Genomic DNA, 12,151 nt, shown 5'->3' with positions numbered 1-12,151 from the left:
CAGTGGACCTTTAGCAGAGGTGGCAGCTGAAATGCCTAAGCAGCAAATGAATGACTATAAACTTTTTCAAACCAAGGCCAGATACAGAATGGGGATAACCCCAGATCATGCCCGTCGGCGCTTCAGAACCCAAAAGTGGAAACCAGATGTGTCATTTCCCAAACACGCCTACTACGTTGCAAAAAATTATGAGGCCTGGATATCAGGACACAATGTTAAAACCTTGGAAGAACTGCACCTCCTCATACAAATGGAGCAGTTCTTGGATGGTGTTCCTGAAGACATCACACGGTACATACAAGATGGAAAACCCAAAGATCTCGCTGAGGCAGGGGAGATTGGAGCCAGATGGATGGAAGTGGCAGAAAGCAAGAAAGCTACTGTCAAGGGGAATGAATACCCCAGAGGGCACACCGACCATAAACCCTACAACCGAGGACAGCCAAAGACCCCACATACCACCCAAGTAAAGCCACAGACACCCTACTCTTCCACCTCACCAGTCTCCAGTAACTCACCTCGGCCCAGTGACCCATCAGATGGAAGATGCTTTAAGTGTAATGAACTGGGACATATCAAGGCCAACTGTCCAAAGAACACCATGCGAGTGCAATTCATTACACCACCATCACACCAAAGATCCCCAGGCCCGGATGCCTCTCAAATACCCTTGGAGCGAAGGGAAAATTTGAGAGTGGGCGGAAAGAAGGTTACTGCGTGGAGAGACACGGGGGCACAAGTGTCAGCTATCCACCAATCCTTCGTTGACCCCAAATTCATCAACCCAAAGGCCAAAGTTACAATTTACCCCTTCATGTCACAAGCTGTAGACTTGCCTACAGCTCAACTGCCTGTCCAGTACAAAGGCTGGTCAGGAATGTGGACTTTTGCAGTCTATGACAATTATCCTATCCCCATGCTACTGGGGGAAGACTTGGCCAACCAGGTGAGGAGGGCCAAGAGAGTGGGAATGGTTACACGTAGCCAAACCAGGCAAGCTTCCAGACCCATTCCTGTTCCTGAACCGTCCACAGACGCCCCGTCTGTGTTACCAGAGACCCAGACAGAGGTAGTGGAACCGGATTCCATGCCAACCACTGAAACAGCCACAACACCTCCAGTCCCAGGCCCAGAACTGGAACAGCAACCAGCACCAGCAAGTGCAACCACATCTTCAAACTCAAAGCCAGAGGGCGCCAGCGAGCCAAAACTGGCAGAAGCAACAGACAGCCATACCCAAGAGGCTCAGCCAGAGCCTGAAATAACCTCAGGTGCACCAGCGGAGAGCGGTTCACCAGCACTGGAAACAATCCCATCACCTACATTGCTTCCAGAGGGACCAAGCCCAAGTCCACAGTCTGAGGAAGAACTGGTGACCCCAGCCTCAAGGGAACAGTTCCAGACTGAGCAGGAAGCAGATGACAGCCTTCAGAAAGCTTGGGCGGCGGCACGGAGCACCCCACCGCCTCTCAGCTCTTCTAATCGATCCCGGTTTGTTATAGACCAAGGACTTTTATACAAGGAAATTCTTTCTGGTGGACACCGGGAAGAATGGCAGCCGCAAAAACAGTTGGTGGTTCCAACTAAGTACCGGGGGAAGCTCTTAAGCTTAGCCCATGATCATCCCAGTGGCCATGCTGGGGTGAACAGAACCAAAGACAGGTTGGGGAAGTCCTTCCACTGGGAGGGGATGGGCAAGGACGTTGCCAAGTATGTCCGGTCTTGTGAGGTGTGCCAAAGAGTGGGAAAGCCTCAAGACCAGGACAAGGTCCCTCTCCAGCCACTCCCCATAATTGAGGTCCCATTTCAGCGAGTAGCTGTGGATATTCTGGGTCCTTTCCCAAAAAAGACACCCAGAGGAAAGCAGTACGTACTGACTTTAGTGGACTTTGCTACCCGATGGCCAGAAGCAGTAGCTCTAGGCAACACCAGGGCTAACACTGTGTGCCTGGCCTTAACAGACATCTTTGCCAGGGTAGGTTGGCCCTCCGACATCCTTACAGATTCAGGGTCTAATTTCCTGGCAGGGACCATGGAAAATCTGTGGGAAACGCATGGGGTGAATCACTTGGTTGCCACCCCGTACCACCATCAAACCAATGGCCTGGTGGAAAGGTTCAATGGAACTTTGGGGGCCATGATACGAAAATTCATCAACGAATTCTCCAATAATTGGGACCTAGTGTTGCAGCAGTTGCTGTTTGCCTACAGGGCTGTACCACATCCCAGTTTAGGGTTTTCACCATTTGAACTTGTGTATGGTCACGAGGTTAAGGGACCATTACAGTTGGTGAAGCAGCAATGGGAGGGGTTTACGCCTTCTCCAGGAACTAACATTCTGGACTTTGTAAGCAACCTACAAAGCACCCTCCGACACTCTTTAGCCCTTGCTAGAGAGAACCTAAAGGATGCTCAGGAAGAGCAAAAGGCCTGGTATGACAGACATGCCAGAGAACGTTCCTTCAAGGTAGGAGACCAGGTTATGGTCTTGAAGGCGCAACAGGCCCATAAGATGGAAGCATCATGGGAAGGGCCATTCACGGTCCAAGAGCGCCTGGGAACTGTAAACTACCTCATAGCATTTCCCAATTCCTCACTAAAGCCTAAAGTGTACCATGTTAATTCTCTCAAGCCTTTCTATTCCAGAGACTTACAGGTTTGTCAGTTTACAGTCCAGGGAGATGAGGCTGAGTGGCCTGACGGTGTCTACTACGACGGGAAAAAAAGACGGTGGCGTGGAAGAGGTGAACCTCTCAACCACCCTGGAACGTCTGCAGCGGCGACAAATCAAGGAGCTTTGCACTAGCTTCACCCCATTGTTCTCAGCCACCCCAGGACGGACTGAACGGGCATACCACTCCATTGATACAGGTAATGCTCACCCAATCAGAACCCCACCCTACCGGGTGTCTCCTCATGCCCAAGCTGCTATAGAACGGGAGATCCAGAACATGCTACAGATGGGTATAATCCGCCCATCTACCAGTGCATGGGCATCTCCAGTGGTTCTGGTACCCAAACCAGATGGGGAAATACGCTTTTGCGTGGACTACCGTAAGCTAAATGCGGTAACTCGTCCGGACAACTATCCAATGCCACGCACCGATGAGCTATTGGAGAAGTTGGGACGTGCCCAGTTCATCTCTACAATAGACTTAACCAAGGGGTACTGGCAAGTACCGCTAGACGAACCTGCCAAGGAGAGGTCAGCATTCGTCACCCATGTGGGGGTGTATGAATTCAATGTCCTTCCTTTCGGCCTTCGAAATGCACCCGCCACCTTCCAGAGGCTGGTAGATGGTCTACTAGCTGGAATGGGAGAATTTGCAGTTGCCTACCTCGATGATGTGGCCATTTTTTCAGACTCCTGGCCCGAACACCTACTACACCTGGAAAAGGTCTTTGAGCGCATCAGGCAGGCTGGACTAACTGTTAAGGCCAAAAAGTGTCAAATAGGCCAAAACAGAGTGACTTACCTGGGGAACCAGGTGGGTCGAGGAACCATAAACCCCCTACAGGCCAAGGTGGATGCTATCCAAAAGTGGCCTGTCCCATGGTCCAAGAAGCAGGTCCAATCCTTCTTAGGCTTGGCCGGATACTACAGGCGATTTGTACCACACTACAGCCAACTCGCTGCCCCATTGACCGACCTGACCAAAAAGACCCAGCCAAATGCCGTTAAGTGGACTGATGAGTGTCAAAAGGCCTTTACCCAGCTTAAGGCGATGCTCATGTCTGACCCTGTGCTCAGGGCCCCGGACTTTGACAAGCCATTCCTAGTAACCACAGATGCATCTGAGCGTGGTATAGGAGCAGTGCTCATGCAGGAAGCAACAGATCACAACTTCCATCCTGTCGTGTTTCTCAGCAAGAAACTGTCTGAGAGGGAAAGTCACTGGTCAGTCAGTGAAAAGGAATGCTATGCCATTGTGTACGCCCTGGAAAAGCTACGCCCATATGTTTGGGGACGGCGGTTCCAACTACAAACTGACCATGCTGCACTAAAGTGGCTTCATACTGCCAAGGGGAACAACAAGAAACTTCTTCGTTGGAGTTTAGCTCTCCAAGATTTTGATTTTGAAATTCAGCACATCACAGGAGCTTCTAACAAAGTAGCTGATGCACTCTCCCGTGAGAGTTTCCCAGAATTCAGTAGTTAAACAGTGTTCTTAAAATGTAGAAGTCTGTTAGTTATATACTTAGTGGTATATGTAAAGGTACATGTGTTGTAGTAATCTGTTTATTTTAAAGTTCTAGACGGAAATCGCCGCCAGTGAGCTTCCCCACTGTCTGCAATTTGGGGGGCGTGTCATAAACAGATAGCTAAGGGTTAATGTCTCTTTCACCTGAAGCACCTGACCAGAGGACCAATCAGGAAACCGGATTTTTTCAACTCTGGGTGGAGGGAAGTTTGTGTCTGAGTCTTTGTTTTTCCGTCTGCCTGCTTTCTCTGAGCTTTGGAGAAGTAGTTTCTGCTTTCTAATCTTCTGTTTCTAAGTGTAAGGACAAAGAGATCAGATAGTAAGTTATATGGTTTCTTTTCTTTGGTATTTGCATGAATATAAGTGCTGGAGTGCTTTGATTTGTATTCTTTTTGAATAAGGCTGTTTATTCATATTTCTTTTAAGTAATTAACCCTGTATTTTGTCACCTTAATACAGAGAGACCATTTGTATGTATTTTTCTTTCTTTTTTATATAAAGCTTTCTTTTAAGACCTGTTGGAGTTTTTCTTTACTTCAGGGAAATTGAGTCTGTACTCACCAGGGAATTGGTGGGAGGAAGAAATCAGCGGGAGATCTGTGTGTGTTGGATTTGCTAGCCTGATTTTGCATTCCCTCTGGGTGAAGAGGAAAGTGCTTTTGTTTCCAGGACTGGGAACGGAGAGGGGGAGTCACTCTGTTTGGATTCACAGAGCTTGTGTCTGTGGATCTCTCCAGGAGCACCTGGAGGGGGGAAGGGAAAAAGGATTATTTCCCTTTGTTGTGAGACTCAAGGGATTTGGTCTTGGGGGTCCCCAGGGAAGGTTTTTCAGGGGGACCAGAGTGCCCCAAAACACTCTAATTTTTTGGGTGGTGGCAGCAAGTACCAGGTCCAAGCTGGTAACTAAGCTTGGAGGTTTTCATGCTAACCCCCATATTTTGGACGCTAAGGTCCAAATCTTGGATAAGGTTTATGATAAGGTTGGCCAATGGAGACTCCTGTGACTGTGAGGCTTGTTTCTGGTCCTTAGTCCGTTCACGTATCCAGGCGGAGTTCCTCTGGGCAGCATCTACTGGCTCCCTTGACGCCTTCGAGGAGCAGCGGGTGCTGTCCGGGGTTCTCTGCTCGGTGTCCCCGTCAGGCTCTCTTCTTATGACCCTCTGACTGCACTCCTGTCTGTTCTTTTATTAGTTGTCCCCTGGAATCAGTGGCGTTCTGAAGTCCTGTAGATCCTCCCCTTAGGCTGGGGGGGGATCCTTTAGCATTGGGCGGGCGGAAACCCAATAGATACAGTGCTGGCCATACTCCACCTCGGCCTGGGGAATAACGACTATAGCGCTGCTCTTGCAGCGCTGGGGTGCCAGTGTAAAGAGTGATTAATCTTACTACACTGTAACTGACCTCCGAAACCTTCCCATAATGCTTTTAAGATAAAACTCTTTGTTTTGCTATGAACTCAGGGCTCCCAGAGCTGCTTATCTAAAAAACAAACACAGCTCCTGTTTGCTCCAGCAGAGGCAGGGGGATCCCTTTGGAATGTTTGCTTGAGGAGAGAAGCAGCCGGAGGGGGAGGGGGGTCCCTGTTGGAGCAGCTGCTTATCTGCTCCAAAGGCTATTTGCATTTAGTGAATGAGAGAGGGGTGGGGGAAGGGGTCACAACTTTTAAAATGATTGAAGATTGATGCTGTGTATCTTCAAGTCCTTAGAACTTGCAAGGCAGGGAAATGACACAGTGTCAGCTCCAAAAATCCACTCTCTCTGTCTCCCGCACCCCCCTCTTTTGAAAAGCACCTTGCAGCCACTTGAACGCTGGGATAGCTGCCCACAATGCACCACTCCCAAGACCGCTGCAAATGTGGCCACACTGCAGCGCTGGTAGCTCTGTGTGGCCACACAGCAGCGCTTTCCCTACACAGCTGTACGAAGACAGCTGTAACTCCTGGCACTGTACAGCTGCAAGTGCAGCCAAACCCTGGGCTGTGCATCGCTTTAAAAAAAAGACGGTGTGAGGGAGTGTCAAAATTTTAGGCATTAAGAAATGGTCAGTAGGTGTCAGTTCCTTTCTCATGTGTTTCTCTCATAATTCTAAGGTCAGTTTTGAATCAGTATTAATATCATGTTGTTTTAACGGCAGTAGGGTCCATTTGTATAACTGTTTGCAAGATTCCATTGGATACTGTGAACCAGCCGTCTTAACCTTTTATTTTGAGATTCCTAAATACAATCCAGTGCACCTCTCCTGAAAGACTGCAAGCCCTGGCCGGTGACATGTTCCTTACAGAGCAAACACCTGACCAGCCCTTTCGCCCTAAAACGCGCATTTGGCTCTTTGACGTTGCTTTATCCACCCCACCAGAAAATGCTACAGGGAATCCGGTCATTACAGCCGAGCATCACTAGGTAAAGTGGGGCCGGGCGCCTCCCCCCGGCACCCCCCGCGGGGCCCCAGGGCAGAGCCTGGCCGGGCCCGGGGGGCGCTGGGCTCCTCGGGGACAGCAGCTCCGAGCCCCCCGCGGGCGCTGCCCCCCCCCAGGGAGCAGACCCCGGCGCTGCGAGATGCCGGGTCCCCCCCCCCCCCCGGACACTGGGGCAGAATCACTGCCCGGCCCCGCCCCCGGGGCTCGCTCCGGGACCTGGAGGCTGCAGCTCCGCAGCGGGGCGGACAGAGCCCGGGGCGGCTCCAGGGGGGGCCGGGCACGGGGGGGTTAATGACGGGCTCTCTCGCCGTGATCTGCGCATGCCCAGAGCTCCAACAGCACAAACCCTCCTCCAGCCCCGGGAGAGGGTCCAACGGCCCCGCGCGAACCAGGCAGAACTGCAGCGACCAACGCTCCTTCGCAGCCCAGCTCCGCCTGCCCCAACAACGTCACTTCCGCTCCGGGGCGAGTCAGGAACTCCATCTCCCAGCCTGCCCTGGGGACGCTTCCGTCCTCTCCAGCCCGGGGAAGGGAGGGTTCAGCGTGTGAAATCGCGCATGCTCCGTACGAGCCCCGGTGGGGGCCGGAGACCAAAGCTGCTGCTACCCGGGTCTGTGCGGGGGGCCCGGCCGGGTGGGACTCTCTCCAGCTGGGCCCCGCCCCCTGGGCAGCCCCGGGCTCTGCCCGCCCCGGAGCCCCCGGGGAGTGAGAGACCCCGGGGTGGGGGCGGGAAAGTGACTCTGTCCCGGGGAACCTGGGAGGAGCCTCGGAGCCGCCTCAGCCCCAGTGGAGCTGCAGCAGCATCCACCCCGGCCCCCGCTGGGATGGGGGGGGGGCTCTGTGGGGAGGGGGGTGTCGGGCGGGGAGGGGAGAAGCCGGAGTTGATGGGAGGGGAAGGTCAGTGGGACGCGGGGGGAGGGAGGGTTGAACTGTCTCTGGGCAGCCAGGAAATTCCCGCGGGGGGAGTTGAAGGGGGGAGGGGAGTTAATTGGATCCTGTCCCTGTTTGTGCCACTCGCCTCTCACCCCCGATACAAATTCTCTCTAGTTTTGCCCCTTTGCTCTCTCAGTGTCTCACAGGGGCTATAAAATCTGGGGAGATTTGCTCCCTCCCCCCCGCAATGCTCTGTTCTCTCGTCTCCCCTGATTTCCCCTCGGTCTCTCTATGAGTCTGATTTTCCACCTTCAGTTGCTTAGTTTGTGACACCTTTTCTCTGCAGATCTCAGAGGCTGATATAAAATACCCTAAACATTTGCCCCACTTCTCTCTAGTTGTTTGTTTCTAATTGAATATACCCTGAGATTTTCCCTTCTCTCTTTAATTATAAAATAGCAAGAAAATCTCAGATTTACACCTTTCCTCAGCTTCTTGAACATGGATACAAAAGGTTTGCAAATGGTGCCCATTTCCTCTCTATTCATTTAACAAACATTGATGTGAAACAGTGAGATTTTACTGCATATCTGATGTAAACTGATGTAAAATCCCTTTGATTTTCCACTTTTCTCTCTATTATTTGCAAAAATAGAGCCAAAATCTCTCAGATTTCCAGCCTTTCATTTCTGTGTTATTTTCAAATGTCAATTAAAAATCCTTTCATGTTTGGGGCTGTTCCCTGTGTTTCTCAATCCCTGCAACTTCTCCTTTCTTGGAGGAAAGGTGCTGCCCTGAATCATTCTCCATCCTGGAGGTTGCAGGAGGTTAAATTTCCTGGTGTTGATCTTTCCCCTCTCCTTTGAGAACCATTTCTTCCCCCCTTTATCTCTGTTAAAATGTTTGCTGATGAAAGAGACCAGCCACATCTTTAATACACATCAAAGCTGGAGGCCTCCTTATGTTTGGGGGATCATTGGTTCCCAGCTGGTAACAGGAGAGTTGGCTGGATTCTTTTCTTTTATCTAGCTGGCATGGGATGAGGAGGTCACTCTGAGTGCAGCTCCATTCGGGTTGGTGGAGTTACGGAATCGATATAAGAGTGTTCGGGGATCGATATATCACGTCTAGATGAGACGCGATATATCGCTCCCCGAGCAATCGATTGCTACCCGCCGATACGGCGAGTAGTGAAGACGTACCCTTAGAATTTCAAATGATGATTTGTAAGCGAGGTGTGAATGAGCTCTCCCCTGACAGCTACTGATGAGCAGGGTTGGAGGAGGCTTTGGGACCAGACTGTATTTCCATTAACTCACCTACTCTGCCGAGGTATCCAGTAGACAGAGCTGGGCTGCCTCTGCTCTAGGTGCCCGGAGGAGGGAAGGTGTGTGGGGCTCCAGCCTGGGGCTCTTCCTCCGTCCTGCCAAGCCCTGACTATTAATCCCAGCCCTGGCACTCCTTTCTTCAAGCGCCATGTGGGCCAGAGGAAAAGTGTGGCAGGAAGCACAGGGGCCAAACTTGTGGGCACCAGCTGAAGCAGCGAGAATCCCAACCACCATGTCAAACTGCAGGAATCAGCAACTAGGGTGGCAAGTTTTAGAGCCCCAACCCATTGTGGCCATCACGACCAAAGACCTGGCTCCCGTGGGTGAGTCACCCAGCAGGAGGGAAAAGACTCACTCTTGTACAACTAGAGACAGGGAAGTTGAGGACTGTGAGCTCCAGGGCTTTACCACAAGCCAACACCTGGTCCCACTGAGAGTTGAACTCAGATTGCAGGATTCAGTGTCCCAAGTGTTGCCCATTACACCATGGAAACAGCTTGTGCTGCCTTCTCTGGCCATCAGTGACCCTCACGGGGCTGGCTTGTGTAAGGGACTGTTGACCCTTTACTAAAACTTAGTGTGTGTGGTGGTGGGGGGGGTGGGGGGGTCGGTTGGCTAGTTCCTAGCACCAATAGAGGTGGAAAGGGTCAGTGGGAAATCAGGCCCCTGAGACTGACAGTCCCCAGGGGCAATGGGGAGAGGCCAAAGCTCCAAGTTAGCTGGACTGACAGGCCGGGCAGTGTAATGAGGGAGTCACCAGGCCAGGGGGTCCCATCCAGTGCCAGCTTTAGGTCAATTCCCCCGATTCCCCCAAACTGGACCCCGCACCTAAGAGGGCCCCATGCCTGCACCTATAAGGGCCCCACGCCTTAAAGAAGAGAGCCTAACTTTTTAATTTTTACTCATCTGGCGGCAGCTTGAGTCTTCAGTGGCACTTCAGCTGTGGGTCCTTCACTCACTCCAGGTCTTCAGTGGCATTTCGGTGACGGGTCCTTCAGTGCCATGGAAGACTTGGAGCGAGTGAAGGACCCACTGCCGAAGTGCCGCTGAAGACCTGGACCACTGCCAGGTATTCGAATTGGATCCTGCAGTTCCTATAGCTGGCCGTGGTCCCATCCTCCATGGGAGCGGGAACTGCCTGGGCCAGAGAAGAGTTGAGCTAAGCAGAGAGCAGGAGCCCGAGAAGAGCGGGGAGCAGAGTTGTGCAGGTGTAGTGCCAGAAACTGCTCCCTGTGGGATTTTGTTACTGATACCTGAGGTTGTTCTTATTTGCTGATTTTTCCTAATTTGCTAAAACTTGACAGTGGTTTCTCTAGCAAAGGCCAGTCCCTGGCCCCTTGGTCCAGACATCCTCATTCACATCAGGCTTCAAATTGAGAATCATTTCCCATTCCCGCTCTGTGGGAGGAGAGACTTTTAAACGCGCTCTCTGTGCGACTGCACATGGCTAAGCAAGGAGAACAAACCCCCAATCCCCCCTGTGCTTTGGGGGCCAGGTTTGCTGTGGTCTGTAGTTCAGATGCCTTCACGTCTGGGCACTGGGATTATTTACCAGTTTCTGTGACATTGGGGCATAACTGTGCTCACAGCCAAATTAATGTGCTTAGTGTGGCCGTGTGCCCTCAACTTTACACAATCTGTTTCCAAAAATTGGTTTCTGTAAAATCGGAATAATCCCCTAGTGTAGACATACTGTATGTGCCTGAGCATCCACAGTGCAAACTGGAGCCAGATCTAGTTTCACTCTGTCTACACTTCAAACACTGCTGTGGCACTGCTATAGCACTCTGGAGTAGACAGTGACTGGAGGGGTTTTCCCATCCCTGTAATAGCTACATGGACAGAACAATTCTTCCTTTTATTTAGCAGTATCTAATCAGGGCTTAGGTCATCTTAACTCTATGGGTTTGGGGGGTGGGCTTCACACCCTGAGAAATGTCGCTCTTCCAGTTCAGTGCCCAGCGTACAGCAGCCCTTAGATTCCTCTTGCTATTTCAATGCAGGCACTGACCTGTGAGAGGAAAACATCAGCTCACAAACACTGAGACTGAATTCCCCACATTTAATCTCTCTGCACTTTCCAGAAAGTCACAAAATTCAATTCATTCTTGCTAGGACAGAGAAAAAAATAAGTGACACTAAGTTTTTGGCTTGATTATGTAACCCTTCTGCCTCTCTGAGTTGGCAGCAACAAGGGCCGGGTTCAGTATCCAGGGGTTCCATTTCATAACACAATGCATAACTGGCTCGAGCCCCCACCCAGTGACCTGGGACACTCACATACCACACCCCCCTGGGCGCCTCTAGGAGGCAATACGTCCCCTCTCGCAAGCACGGAGTCTGAGTGTAGCAAAATCTTTTTAATAAAGGAAGGAATCAATGCGGCATCCCATTGGAGAAACACCACAAACAGGGTTATAACACAAACCATAAACAAAAACCCACCTCCAAGTACGTTTGGCACTGTCCTTTTTCGCCTTAGGGGTTTAAGTCCAATCACCCCAAAGTCCAACAACCCAAAAGTCTCTCGTCAATGCCACCCCAGAGTTTGAGAGTTTATCTGTAGAGGTCCCTCCCCCCAGCCTGGGTAGAAAGGGGTACCTTACATGGTCCGAGGGCCAACTGCCCTGCCTCTCCGTGGGTTCTGCTTCCGCCTTCTCCACGAACTGCTCCGCTTTACCAGCTGCTCCACTCTGCTCCTCCAGCCGTCCTCAGAAACTGCTCCGCTCCACCAACTGCTCTGCTCCATGAGCTGCTCTAGTTCTCCCTGCAAACTGCTCGGCTCCACTTGCTCTCTGGGATGCTCCACCCATCCCACAGCTACTCCGCTCTGCCAGCTGCTCCGCTGCCATCAGCTGTCCCATGATCTGCTCCAGCCGTCCCCACAACTGCTCCACTCCACCAGCTGCTCGGTTCCAAAATATAGCTTCAGGCTCCCCTACTAGCTAGCACAGTACTCAGTGCTCTCAGCTCAGTAATTGCAGCTCTTTAGTGATTTCAACTCTCAATGATCTCAGCTCTTAGTAGGGGAACCTCAATGCTAGTGCACCATTAGCCAAAAGTGAGTTCAGCTCCATAATCGGTGTTTAGATTCTTGAGGGAATAAAAAAAATCAATTCTGATATTCTATAGTGAAGAGAGTTGAAATGGTACTGCTGGCTACACAAGAAGACTGCACCATCACACACACATACCTCTCCCCAGCTTCTCACAATTCACTGGGTTTTGGAACCCATGTCCCTTGTCTAGCAAGTACCACCCAACTGAGGGTGAGTCATTTGTCACCAAGCAGTCCCACAGCTCGGTAGTCTGGGATAGGGTAGGTGTGCCT

General features: G+C 51.4%; 1 protein-coding gene and 1 pseudogene across 1 annotated transcript in view; one reads left to right on the top strand and one right to left on the bottom strand.

Annotated features, from left to right (window-relative positions):
- Positions 1–7,068, bottom strand: part of LOC127030046 (syntaxin-binding protein 2-like) — a 32,860-nt pseudogene extending 25,792 nt beyond the window's left edge.
- The window catches only part of LOC127058928 (maestro heat-like repeat-containing protein family member 2B), an 852,871-nt gene that overhangs the window by 693,900 nt on the left and 146,820 nt on the right, over positions 1–12,151 (top strand). The gene's annotated exons all lie outside the window — the stretch shown is intronic.

Source organism: Gopherus flavomarginatus, chromosome 10, assembly GCF_025201925.1.
Source record: "Gopherus flavomarginatus isolate rGopFla2 chromosome 10, rGopFla2.mat.asm, whole genome shotgun sequence".
NCBI lineage: Eukaryota > Metazoa > Chordata > Testudines > Testudinidae > Gopherus > Gopherus flavomarginatus.
The sequence above is the reverse complement of the archived record's forward strand: the minus strand, read 5'-3'. Positions and strand labels throughout refer to the sequence as shown.